The sequence below is a fragment of the Nicotiana attenuata genome, unplaced genomic scaffold, assembly GCF_001879085.1.
Source record: "Nicotiana attenuata strain UT unplaced genomic scaffold, NIATTr2, whole genome shotgun sequence".
Lineage (NCBI taxonomy): Eukaryota > Viridiplantae > Streptophyta > Magnoliopsida > Solanales > Solanaceae > Nicotiana > Nicotiana attenuata.
The window spans coordinates 136,005-150,195 of record NW_017672658.1 but is presented as its reverse complement, the minus strand read 5'-3'; positions in this window follow the sequence as shown (position 1 = coordinate 150,195).

Sequence of the window (14,191 nt, the reverse complement as noted above, 5' to 3'; positions counted from 1 at the left end):
CGCCGCCGGCAAAAATGGCGGACTTTGAAGGGCGGCTTTAGGGTTCATCGTCTCTGAATTTGGGAGAAGTAAGAGACCAAGGGTGTTTGGTCTTAGTTGAATTGAGGGGGTTCGGACATATTAATCAAGAATGGGATGGGTAATTTGAGTCGTCATATTTGATGAACGAAGGGCTGAGATTGGATTAAAAGCTAAGAAACTCAAAACGACGTAGCATTGGTCTTATACTACGTCGTTTGGACGGTCTGAGAGACCAGCTGATTTGGGCCGGGTGAGAGACGGGTATTTGGAATGGGTAAGGGGGAAAACATTTGGGCTTGGAGGCTTGGAATTAAAAAAGGCCCAAAGTCTGATTCATTTCCTCTTTTGTTTTCTTTCCTTTTTTTTTCTAATTTCTTTTAAATTAAAATTAAAATATAAACCTAAATTAATTCCTAGTCAAATTATCTTATCAAATTAGTTACTACAAATAATACTTACCACAATTAATTAAAACCAAATTTAAACGAAAAACTACCAAAATAAAATTAAAATTAAAATGTGTGAAAATAAACTATTTTTTTTTGTGATTTTCCCCCTTTTTATAAAACAACTAATTTGCTAATTAATCCTAAAATCTAGAATTAAATCCTAAATGCAAATGCAACATATATTTTTTTTTTGTATTTTTCATCAATTAAATAAAATAAACATGCGCAGCCAAAATGCAAACAATTAACAAAAAATGCTACAAAAATCTACGAAATTGCAAACAATGGGAAAAATTTATTTTTCTTGAATTTGTGGGAGTAATTCATATAGGGCAAAAATCACATGCTCACAGCTGCCCCTCTTTGCTCGAAAACACGAAGAGTTTTCGTGCAAAGATAAAGTGAGCGGATACGAGCGATTTTTGCCCGATTGAATACTCTGTGGGAAGCATTTTTGAAAGATTTGACCGCACCCTGCTTCCGAGGTTGCCTACATATCCTTGGCTATAAAGGAATCAGGTCAGTGTAGTTCGGGAAGTTTTGGTAGCTGGGACTACCATGAAGCTTTGATTTCACTGTTGCTGCTAATGCTGCTACTAATTACTGAACCCCTTATTACACCATGACAAAATAAAAAGAAGCTAGACTAAACTATGATCTATGAATTACAAAAGCCCTATCTATATCTTCAAACTTGATCTTGTGATTCTTGTTGCCTTGTTGACTTGTATTCTCCTGGTGAAATTCCTTTATTGCCGACTTGAATTGTAATCTGAGATGTTTTCCCTTTCTCCAGGGGGACGCCTGATTGCTGAACTTGAACTACATTATGAGATGCTTTTCTTTTCTCCAGGTGGACGCCTGACTGCTGAACTGTATTGTGAGATGTTGCCCTTTTCTCCAGGTGGACACCTGACTGCTGAACTTGAATTGATTCCTGCTCTCGNGCGGCTCTGCTGCTGAACTTGAGATGTATCCCGTGCTCTCCGAGTGGGCTCCTGATTGCTAAACTTGAAATTGATTTCCCATGCTCTCCAGCCGGGCTCCTCGATTTGCCTAAACTTTCGAAATGTATTTCCCCTGCGTTTCCAGGACCGGGGCTCCCTGATTGCGTAAAAACTTGAACTGACTNTACCCTGTTACTCCAAGTGGTACCCGATTTCAACAAAATAGACAAAACAAGAAAATTTTCTGCCCCCAGTTTGGTAGCTGGGCACATAGGTGAGTGTTAAATTGAATTCTCTACACTATACTAAGAATTTGAAATCTAGGTCCTATTATCCAGGGAGGTCCTGACAACTCTTAATTAAATGACAATTGTAAATCTAAGTTATATCTTCTACAGGTATTACTTCCGCTAAGTCTTGTTACCTAAGAGGGTCTTAAAACTATACCCCATTATCCAGGAGGGTCCTGAGAATTCTTAATTAAACAACAATTTTAAATCCAAGTTATATCTTCTAAAGGTGTGACTTCCGCTAAATCTTGTTATCTAAGAGGGTCTTAAAACTACATCCCATTATCCAGGAGGGTCCTGACAATTCCTAATTAAACAACAATTTTAAATCTAAGTTATATCTTCTAAAGGTTTTATTTTCGCTACATCTTGTTATCTAACAGCAATCTTAAAGCTAGGTCTCATTATTCAGGAGGGTCCTAACAACTCTTAATTAAATCCTATCTCAAACATGCAGACTTTGAAACCAACTTATATTCCTTTGGGGTACATTTATGCTAGATTATGCTACTCATGATTGTTTTGAATTCTAAACTAGATCCCATTTTCCAGGAGGGTCCTGAGAACTCCTAATTGAATCCTATCTTAAACATGCAGACTTTGAAACCAACTTATATTAATTTGGGGTATATTTATGCTAAATTATGCTACTTATGGCTGTTTTGAAATTTAAACTAAGTCCCACTTTCCAGGAGGGTCCTGAAAACTCCTAATTGAATCCTATCTCAAACATGCAGACTTTGAAACCAACTTATATTCCTTTGGGTACATTTATGCTAAATTATGCTACTCATGATTGTTTTGAATTTTAAACGGTCCTATTTTCTAGGAGGGCCCTGAGAATTAAAAGTCAAACCTATCTGATGCTTGCCTTTCCTTACGGAGGGTTTCTCCGAAACAAACAAAACTTTCTGCCCTTGTTTCAATCAAAGAAAAATCTTGTTAGTTTAAAAATATGGTGGTTGGTTTGTGGCCTTGACTTTGAGGGCGATTGCTCCTTCACTTCCCATGATCACTTTGATTTCCACTCGAAGACCTTGCTTGTTTATTGACTAACCACTTTCTCTGTCACCCTTATCACAGAAAATACCTCTACTCCGTTCTAAACCCAATTCCCTCTATTTGTTGCATTGCTCATGAACCGACATCTACCAAACCTTTGTGTTTCACATGATCCCCAAAGCATATTGATTGTTACCAACTTCAGTGCGCATGTTGCTCTTTCCGGATTTGAACCACTGCCCTTGGCCTTGAGGTCTATTGCTCCATCGCTTGCCATGATAACTTTTGATTTCTGCTTGGAATATCTTGCTTGTCCCTGGTCTACCACTTCCTTTGTCACCCTAAACACAAAAAATACCTCTTCTCCGTTCAAACCCAATACCTTCTATCTGTTGAATTGCTCCTGAACTTGACATTTACCAACCTTTGTATCTCACATGAACCCCAAAGCACGACACTTGTCACCCCCTTATTGCGTATGCTGTTCTTTCTGGACTTAAACCCCTGGTCCTGTCCTTGAGGTCTACGGCTCCCTCATTTGCCATGATAACTTTGATTTCTGCTTGGAAGACCTTGCTTGCCACTGGTTAACCAACTTTTGTCAATCTTGCCACAGAAAATGCCTTTGATCCATTCACCTAACACCCTCCATCTGTTGCATTGTTCATGAATTGATATGTACCAAGCCTTTGTATTTCACGCGAATCCCAAAGCATGTTAATTGTTACCAACTCAGTGTGCTTGTTGTTCTTTTCGGACTTACGACACTTTGATGTACTAGCCAGATCCCGTTTTGTGCAATTGGAAAGCTGGTGGCAAATTTTGAAATTATTTCTCACTTGTTTTGACCAAACAGACTCAGGAAGAGGAAGTAAACAAGACAAAAGGAACAGAGTAGTGGACAATGGAAAGAGATGATTCCTAACAAGAAAACTATAAAGTAGAAACCTATCGGATGTGGATACCAACTCTAATGACCATGACATGCACCTGCGGCCTATTCCGTTAAGTAAATATGATGTTCAGCTTTTGTCGTACCTTTTTGCCGTGAAACTGGGCTTCAATGCTCCGCTTATCCAATCTGATTCACAATCCTTATTCGACTTGTAGTGCCCGAAGGGTTTTCACCATCAAGCCTCTCTCATTTTGGTCTTTCTCTCAACGTACAGTCGCCTCAAGGTGCCCGTGAAGGTTTTCACCAATAAGACTCTCTCATTTTTTATTTCTCTCAGCTTTCATCACCTTGCGGTACCCGTGAGGGCTTCCATCAATAAGACTCTCTCATTTTTCATTTCCCTTGTTTGGACCGGAATGTTGCCCCTAATATGATTCACTTCTACTTGCTCGCCTTGGCATCTCTCGAAGACTGATCGGAAAGTCTTTCTTTGGACCGTAATGTGGGTTTTGGACAGGGTTAGAAAGAAAGGATATCAAAAGGCTCAAAAACAATTCAAATGGGTTCAAAATTACAACTTTCGGAATCAGATTTCTTATAACGACCACAACTTCTGCCCCAGTTTCTTGCTTGGGGACTTTTGGATTTTTATGTTGATGGGACCGAACCGTGAGACTGCCTACGTATCCTTAAAAAGAATCAGGTCGAACGTAGTTCATTTCATAGAAATTACTTTGTTGTTGTGATTTTTCTTTCCTTTTTCTTCCTCTTTCTCTTCTTTCCTTTTCTTTCTTCTTTTTCTCTTTTTGTTGTTTTGTTGTTTTTTTTTCTTCTTTTTTCTTTCTTTTTCTTTTTCCTTCTTTTTTCTTTCTCTTTTTTTTTCATTCTCTTTTTTCTTTTCTCTATTTTCCTTTACTTATCTTTCGCGCTTGCGTTTCCGAACTTTGCTACTGATTCCAAAAGAGGGGTATGAAAGGAAATAAATAAGGCTCAAAAGGGGTAACAAAGGATAAAGTGTTTAGATAGCAGAACAAAATGCCTTCGTCATTCCAATCTTCAAAACATGCCAAGTACAAACAACACAATTAAACAAACCAAGGAAAATATACGTAACATCTTTTGATTGCACCAGAGTTGATAACCATATCCACACATTTGCCTTCTACATTTGTCAATTACCCAACACCATTGGACAACAACCTCGGTACCACGAACGGACCCTGCCAATTTTGGCAAACTTGCCTTTAACTTCAATCTGATGCGGACGGACCCTGCCAATTTGGGCAAACTTGCCTTTAACTTCAATCTGATGCGGCATGATGCATTTCTATAGGGTTTCTTTACGTTCTATCTGCCCCAGTTTCACACAATTCGGGCTTGAAATGATCTCAAAATGCCTTCACTTATTTCCCTCAAATGTCCCTACATCTTCAAATTTGTTTCATTTCCTCATGACTAAACTGACTTTTTAAGACCAGGCTGAGAATTTTGCATGCATGCCATGTCACTAGAACCAACATGAAAAGAACTGTAAAAGGAGAAGAGAACTAAACAAAAATGACTAGAAACGGCAGAAAACAGAGAATTGCATTGGACAGACGGTAAAAGGGTTTATACAACAAAACAAGCAACATAAACTGGGGTACAACCCTAAAACAAACCTAGATAACAATGAGATACTACGACTAAAGGAACTAGACAAAATAAAAGGATAGAAGGGTTTGAGTCACAAGACAATATCCGGATTTCATCCCTGAAATAATCCGGACAACATAAATGACAACAAACTAAGCCACCAAGCTCCTCTCCGACTGATCGAGCAATGGAGCGTCTTTCCAATTACCAAGCACGGTATCTTAGCCACTGAATTCTGCATCACCAATACTAGGAATTTCACAAGTCTTCATCACATTGTTCTTAACAAGTTGCTTTTGGGTTCCTTTTGCCGGCTCGTTCTCAAGATCAACCTCTGATAGCACTGAAAGCTTAGTAACACGTGGGCCTCTGAGGCTCCCAGAAGAATTCTCACATTCCTTTTCAAAATAAATCATACCCACCATGTGCATCTCATTATGCACAGGCGATGGACTTTGGCTGGTGTCTGCTGCATCTGGATTTTGCACGACAATGTCGCCTGCATCAATAAGCTTCTGAATCGCATTCTTCAGATTCCAACACTTCTCTATGTCATTCCCCGGGGCATCTGAGCAATATGCGCACCTTTGAGAAAAATCAAACTTCTTTGGAAGAGGGTTTGGCATTTTTATCTGAATCGGCTTCAACATGTCCAATTTCCTTAGCCTCTGTAACAGACTGGCATATGATTCTCCCAATGGAGTGAAGGTTTTCTTCTTCCACAACCTCTCGTTCTTAAATGCTTGATTGGGCCGGAAACCTGATCCAGGGGGTTTTCGGTAGGCTCGTGGGGGTAGATAGGCATTTTGTGGAGCTGGGTACTGGGAAAGTGATGTGCGACTTTGGGAGTTCTGTGGAGAGAAGTAGCATTGGGGAGGGTCATCTGGTGCACAAGGATATCCACGGGGACGATGTCGAGGCTGGAAGTGTTGATCGGGAAAGCCCATTGGATCATCTTTTCTGTTTCTCTTTCTTCCGCCGAAGCTTACTGGGATGTTCTGAATGTCTTTCGAACAACTCATGATTTTGCCTGACTTGATCCCCTCTTCTACTAACTCCCCCATTTTTAACACATCATTGAAAGGCTTTCCCAAGGCCGGGATCAAATGATTGAAGTAGGTGGGCCCCTGGGCTTGTAGGAAAAGCTCAACCATTTCTTCTTCACCAATCGGGGTACTGACTCGAGCAGCTTGCTCCCTCCATCTGAGCCCAAACTCCCTAAAGCTTTCCTCCGGCTTCTTTTCTATTTTAGATAGGGAGGAGCAGTCTGGGGTAACGCTTGATTTGTATTGAAAGTATCGAACAAAATCTTGAGCCATGTCACCCAATGTAGGCCACTTACCAGCATCTTGACGATTATGCCATTCCAAAGCTGCCCCAGTCAACCTCCTACGGAAATAGGCCATCAACAGGTCATCTTGCTCGCCAACACTTCTCATTTCATTGCAATAAACCCTCAGGTGCACTACCGGATCTCCACACCCATCATACAAGTTAAACTTTGGCACTTTAAATCTCGCGGGCAAGCGAACGTCAGGGGACACAGACAATTCTTTGTAAGCCATGTTACCCTGGTCTTCCATTCCTTGCTTGTTCTTCAAGGATTGTTCTATGCCTTTTAGCCTCCTGGGTATCCCATATTTCCCTTCTCTTCCTGTGAACCTTTCATTTTCAACATGAGGCTCATCCCGCGGTCCCTGTTTGTATGAGTAGGGAAGCTTGGGGGCAACCTCTGAGGGGTAATATTGGGCATCATGAGCTTGGAGATAAGCGGGTGGATCTGGAGAGTATGGAGGATCATCTGGTATTGAGACCGGAGCTTGGGTAAGGGCAGCATCTAGGAAGCTAGGTGGTGGCGGGGTTGGTGCCTTCCCAGTCATCCAAGCCTGATACATGTCTGCCATGTGTTGTCTCAACATCTTTACCTCTTCAACCAACCTATTGTCCTGTTCCACCAACTGCTTTCGGGCCCCGATATCAACCAACTCAGTTCTGTTGTTGTCTGCCATTGCCTTTTGACTTTATGTTGTGGAGAGGAGTTACTATTTCGGAAACCACAAACCAACCACCTTTCTGTACTGAATTGTCAACAACCAACTTGTTAGTGATTAGAGCTTAACATACAGGCAACCGCACATTTGGGGAATGAATGCACCTAAGCAGTTAACCGTTTCTATTATGCATTTGATCGGTTGCTTGCGTCATCCCGGCTTTCCTTATTTTTGTTTGCGACTTCTTTTTCTTATTCTGTTTTTTCTTCTCTTTTCATTCTTGCCTTCGCTTTCTCTTTGTTTTTATTCTCTCATTTCTCCCTCTTGTTTTGCCATTGTTTCCTCCCCGCAGTCTCTTATTTTCTTTCTCTTTTCTTTTCTTTTTCTCTCTTGTTTTTCCTCTCTTTGTCTTTTCTTCTTTTTTTTTTCTTTGTTTTTCCTCACTTCTTCTTTTCTTTCTTTTGGTTATGGTCGAATCCTACGGAGATTGCCTACGTATCATGACCCCGTATGAATCAGACCGAGCGTAGTTCTGTGGGATAAAAATAAATAATAAAACATTTTGGGATTTTCAAATAAAAATAAAATATTTTGATTATAACGACTCATCCTACCGAATTTTTACCATAAAAACCAACAGGCTCAAAAGGAAAATAACAGGAGAAAAATCAAGACTCATTTTTGACTCAAAAAGTTATCACTATTTTTTCAAAATTTTCATAAAAATATCCAGCTTTGCCAATACGGCCTTTCAGCACCTCGAGGAAGAAGATTTTAAGGCTGTGTTTGCTAACCGGCCAAAAAATATAAAAATGACCAAAGGTGGTTGTTCTTGCAAAAGCAGCCATCCGGCGCCCTTTTAGGGACATTCGGCTATTTTTGACAATAATGGCATCACCTTACCTATTTACCATAAAATTTTGTTCTTTTTGGGCTAGTTTTGCAAAAGGGAAGTTGGACCCGATGAGGGTTGCCTACGTATCTCACGCCCTGTGAGAATCAAACTGGCGTAGTTCGGGCAGATAAAACAAAACCAACTATTTTTGAAAACAAATTTCATTTTTTTCAAAAATTCGGCAGAGTTTCAGTACCATTTGGACATTGGTTTTTCAAAACAGGTGATCAACTCACTTAACCCTCACACTGCTATTCTCCTTTCCTAACTTTCTCCCATTATTCAAAAGCCGGTCAGCATGCAAATCCAGAACAAATAAATGCACAAGTAGCAAGTAAGATGCATCAGGATGGTCCTTTCATTTTTGGTACACCTGTCCTAGACAGACCCAACCCCTGTGTTGAGTCTCCAAAGTCAAATGCACGTGATGCAAACAAAAGCTCCTACTAGGGATCCGGCATGAGGTCTTGTTATACTAGGTTTAAAACCTGGGTTTATTGTTCTAGACCTGGCTTACCTGAGCGGACCGCTCGAGCCGGGGAGGGGGGGGGGAGGGGGCAGCGTACCGGGAATACAGAAGCTTCACCGGCTTTGCAACTTGTCTGAACCTCGTTCTAAAATTTGGGATATGACTCTAACAGAAAAGAAGTCAAACGAAGTGCACACTTCTTCATGATTTAGAAGACTCAGAGAGAAGAAGGGTTTCATAGCAGTTTATATACAGTTCACAGAATATCAAAGCAGTAAAAGCAACACTTAGCACATTAGGCCCAAACATGTAACAAAATCAGATAATAAATAAAGCCAAATATAACAATTATTCCAAGCTCGAATTCTTGAACCCTGAACCCGAAGTTCTGGATTCTTGTCCCCAGCTGAGTCGCCAGAGCTGGGAGTCCGAGTCCGATATGCGGAGCCGTTATCCCCATCTTTTCCCCGACCCAGGTACTTCCTTCTTTTGTACGTTCGAGGACGAACGGTTGTTTTAGAGGTTGTCACACCTCCTTTTTTCCTACACCCCCGGAAGGGCATAATAAAGGGAGTATTTCCAATTAAAGGACAATCGAAATAGAATTTATTATTAAAAGATTCAGAGTCGCCACTTGGGATAGTTAGGGTGTCCCAAGTCACCAGTTCAAATCCCGAATCGAGGAAAAGATTGACTCTGTATTACAGTCCGCGAACCAGAAATACGGGTAAGGAATTCTGTTAACCCGGGAGAAGGTGTTAGGCATTCCCGAGTTCCGCGGTTCTAGCACGGTCGCTCAACTGTTATTATTGGCCTATTTATCTGATTTTAAAACACTTTTAAACCCATGTGCATTTTAACTTTAAAACCGCTTTTAATTATTTTAAGGAAGATTTCAACGTCATCTAAAACACGTCTTTGGACCGCACCACATGAAATGCACCCGCAGTCCGAGACACATATTATTTAACGTTGTTAAGATTTGGATTTGGGTCACATGAAATGCACACCCTGAGTTTAGGAAGGTAATTTTTAATTACGCGCCTAAAACAATTACGCATTTTCAACTTTGCGAGGGCCACGGAAATTTAACTAAATGGCGCGCCTCGAATTCTAAGGATTAAAGATATCAACTAAGTGAGGGACGCGCATTTTGAGGTTTTATTTGGCACGGCATACCTCGATTCCAATTTTAGAGGGATTCTAACTAAATTTTGGAAGGCCATAAGCTATTTGGATTATCTAACATGGCTCAACTCCACTAGCTAACGGGCCTAACTAATTAAAGGATTAGAGGGAATTGCGGGTTTATTTAGGAAAACTAATGCCTCAATTCAATTATAAACTGGCTAATGACACTCGCAGAACTACCCGAACTCTTCGAACAAAACTCTGGCCAACAGCAAACTTTGATGGAGATAACCATATTGAAGAGCAAAGAGGCATATATGATAAAGCAAAGAAAATGATCCAATCCTCAAAAGCCCCCAGACTTGGGCCCCAGTGAGCCCACATTGATGAACAACCAGCATCTCATGAGAGGGGTAATTGACTTCGATTGTCACTTAGCATAGGCCAACATCTGGCCCAGTTCTTATGACCAAATGGTTCACTCCCAAGCCCAGCAATGCAAACACAACTAACGTTAACACAGAAGCATAAGACCCAAATGACAAGTTTAAACTATGACTTAAAACATTTGACACAAATTAACTAAACTAAAGTTCTAATTTCATTTTAACATACATTTTGAATCAAGTTCGCTATGTGAAAGGTCCAACAATGGCCCCTTGAGTTATTGGGCTCAGTGGATCGGCCCAATAATTCCTCCTTTGCAAATTGACTGGCTCACTTTCTGTAAATCAGTCCAAATGGAAATACCAATGGGTCCACTACACAATTCAATAAAGGAATGACTTCGTATCACACACACTGATATATATGACTATCGCAATTTCTGACTTCATACTCCATGCTCGACATTTAGCAGATTTAAACAAAACTCACATCGCTGAATTCAATACAATCAAACAAATCTGATCCTGTGATGGAGTCCTTAAATTGTCCATTCATACAAACAATCGACTTCAATCTTATCTAGACTATTTGACAAAGGCCTTAACTAATTATCGTTACAGACTAAAGCCAAAACTGAAGCAAGAAAGGTTCAAACATAATAAAAAGCAACTAAACTAATTAGAATATAATGACTTCCAATGATCTAATAGGCAATGCTTTTATAAACTGCAGCTCAATTCAAGTAACTTGTATTCTTCCATTTCTCATATCAAAGGCGTGAGTAATACCTGGTATTGGACAAACAAAACCAAAAGAGAATGAGGGATCAGCAATACGCAACAGCAGAAGTTAGCCCAGATTCAACGATCAACAGTGGAATCAGCTTAAAAGCTCAATGGAACAGTAAACAGACAGAAAAGCTTGAACCAACACTTTCAAAACCCCAATTCAATCCATTTTCAACCCCAAAGAGAATCAGAAATTATTTCAGTAATTGAAAACTTCAAAAATCACAGAAGAAGTTCAATGAAACAGTGATTTTTATTGAAATTTCAGCCGTCTTTGTTTTTTCTGAATTTTATCCCTTTTTTTTAGTGTCCAGTTATGATCCCTTTATAGGCAAGGCATTAGGGCAGTCTTAAGGGATCAGGTTTTTCATTTTGACCCTTTCCATATTTTCGTTTTAGCTTAGAAGTCCCTAGTTTAAAATTCAAAAATTCAACTAGGTCCCAACCCCAACTTCCTAGAAGCTTCCCAAATTGGTTACTAAATATTCCCTAAGCCAATTTTCCCAATTACCCTTTTAACTTCTATTATTTACCCCCCTAACCTGAGCCAAACAAGCTGTCTAGATCCAAACCTGGGCCCCAAACAAAGGTGGCCTTCTAATGCCCCAAGTCTACCTTACCACAAACCCCAAACCTAATCTCAAATCAACCAGGTAATAAATCAAGAGAGGGCCGACAAAGGCTCAAAATAATTAACAAAGCCCAAGCGTGATGGAACCAACCTACAAGCTGAATCAAACTGCAATTGGCCAAGGACAAAAGAAGAGAAAAGAAGCACAGTATAACTGACCTAATTAAACCACAGAGATAAAATTCACGAAGAAACAAAGAAGAAGACAATTAACACGACTTGAACAAAACTTTAACAGAAATAAAATGAACGAAAACATGGTAAAAAAAACGAGACCAGAATTGGAAACAAACAAAGTTAAAAAAAATGAAAGAAACGGGCATACAATCGAAGATGAATACATGCATCAATTTACCCGAAACAACAACAAGTGAGGCTGCTTTGACAAATTGGCTGGTCTTTGGCCTTGCATGAGGCTGATGAGCTTCGAAATAAGTCAAAATCCATGCTAATCGCTCATCCTCACAGAGAATAGTTGATTAGCATGGGTCTTGACCCATTAACAGTCCAGGAAGCGACATCGATTTCATTTAAGTCTCCGACACCAGACTTGGTTTTGGCTTTGAAAGCTTGAACTCAGATTCAAAATTCGATAGAACCTAGGGTGGTTCGAAGGAAATTAATTAGAGATTGGAAAAGAGGAGGGTGTGAGGCTTTTGGAGTGTTGATTTGGGGCCGGTCAAAGGTGGCGCCGCCGGCAAAAATGGCGGACTTTGAAGGCCGGCGGTAGGGTTCATCGTCTCTGAATTTGGGAGAAGTAAGAGACCAAGGGTGTTTGGTCTTAGTTGAACTGAGGGGGTTCGGACATATTAATCAAGAATGGGAAGGGTAATTTGAGCCGTCGGATTTGATGAACGAAGGGCTGAGATTGGATTAAAAGCTAAGAAACTCAAAACGACGTAGTATTGGTCTTATACTACGTCATTTGGACGGTCTGAGAGACCAGCTGATTTGGGCCGGGTGAGAGACGAGTATTTGGAACGGGTAAGGGGGAAAACATTTGGGCCTGGAGGCTTAAAATTAAAAAAGTCCCAAAGTCTGATTCAATTCCTCTTTTGTTTTCTTTCCTTTTTTTTTCTAATTGCTTTTAAATTAAAATTAACAAATAAACCTAAATTAATTCCTAGTCAAATTATCTTACCAAATTAATTACTACAAATAATACTTACTACAATTAATTAAAACCAAATTTAAAGGAAAAACTACCAAAATAAAATTAAAATTAAAATGTGTGAAAATAAACTATTTTTTTGTGATTTCCCCCTTTTTATAAAACAATTAATTTGCTAATTAATCCTAAAATGTAGATTTAAATCCTAAATGCAAATGCAACATATATTTTTTTTTGTATTTTTCATCAATTAAATAAAATAAACATGTGCAGAAAAAATGAAAACAATTAACAAAAAATGCTACAAAAATCTACGAAATTGCAAACAATGGGAAAAATTTATTTTTCTTGAATTTGTGGGAGTAATTCATATAGGACAAAAACCACGTGCTCACGGAGGTGGAGAATGTGACGACCCAAAGGGTCATCACCTGTTTTTAATTGAATTCTGTGTCTCCAAGGCCTTGAAAACCTCATTTATCATCACCTCGATTTGCGTGTGCAGTCCGGGCGCGTAGGCAGAAAGCTTAAATATGAAAATCTGTGAAAAATGCTAAGTTTTGATTACAAAATGAGTAAATTTGACTTCGGTCAACATTTTGGGTAGACGGACCCGAACCCGTGATTTGACGGTCCCGGAGGATCCGTAGGAAAATATGGGACTCGGGCGTACGCCCGAAATCGAATTCCGAGGTCCTGAGCCCGAGAAATGAATTTTTAAAGGAAATTGTTTTTCTGAAATGGTTAAGGAAAATTGAAATGAAATTTGATTAGAACGTGTTAGTATCGGGCCCGTATTTTGGTTCCGGCGCCCGGTACGGGTCTTATATATGATTTAAGATGTTTCTGTAAAATTTGGTGAAAAACGGACGTCGTTTGACGTGATTCGGACTTGAATTGCTACAGTTGATGTTTTATGAAGTATGAGAAAAATGCTTTGGTTTTGAGGTTTAATTTGTTGATAATGATGTTATGTTGGCGATACGCAAGTGCAGGTAGACAGGCTGAAGGTCCCCCTTCCTTAGGATCCTTGCTCAGCAAGAGTTGGCGTGCTCCATTTGATCTGGGGCTGCTATTGAGTTTTGGTACGATACTTTTGTATACATATGGGTATGACGGGGCCTAGTCCCATCCTTTATACAGTGTACACTCTATTAGAGGTCTGTAGACAGTCATGTGTAGTTATATAGTATGTGTCCTTGTCGGCTCGCCCTGCTGTATTCCGTATATATATGTATATATGTCTTTTGGGCATGTTTTTCCGCATATGTTATTCACATGAATCAGTTGTTTATTGCCAGGTGTTATGCATGACCTACACTTATTTCATGCTTATATCTTAGACGTATGCTCAGGGGTGTTCGATAGGTAAAACTCGAGCACTCGTCACGGCTCATCGGTTTGGGTCGTGACAAAAGTGGTATCAGAGTAGTTCCATCTTAGGGTTGTCTACAGATCATGTCTAGTATAGTCTTGTTTATGAGTGTGTTGTGCACCACACTTATAAACAGGGAGGCTGCAGGACATACAGGATATTATCCCTCCCTTT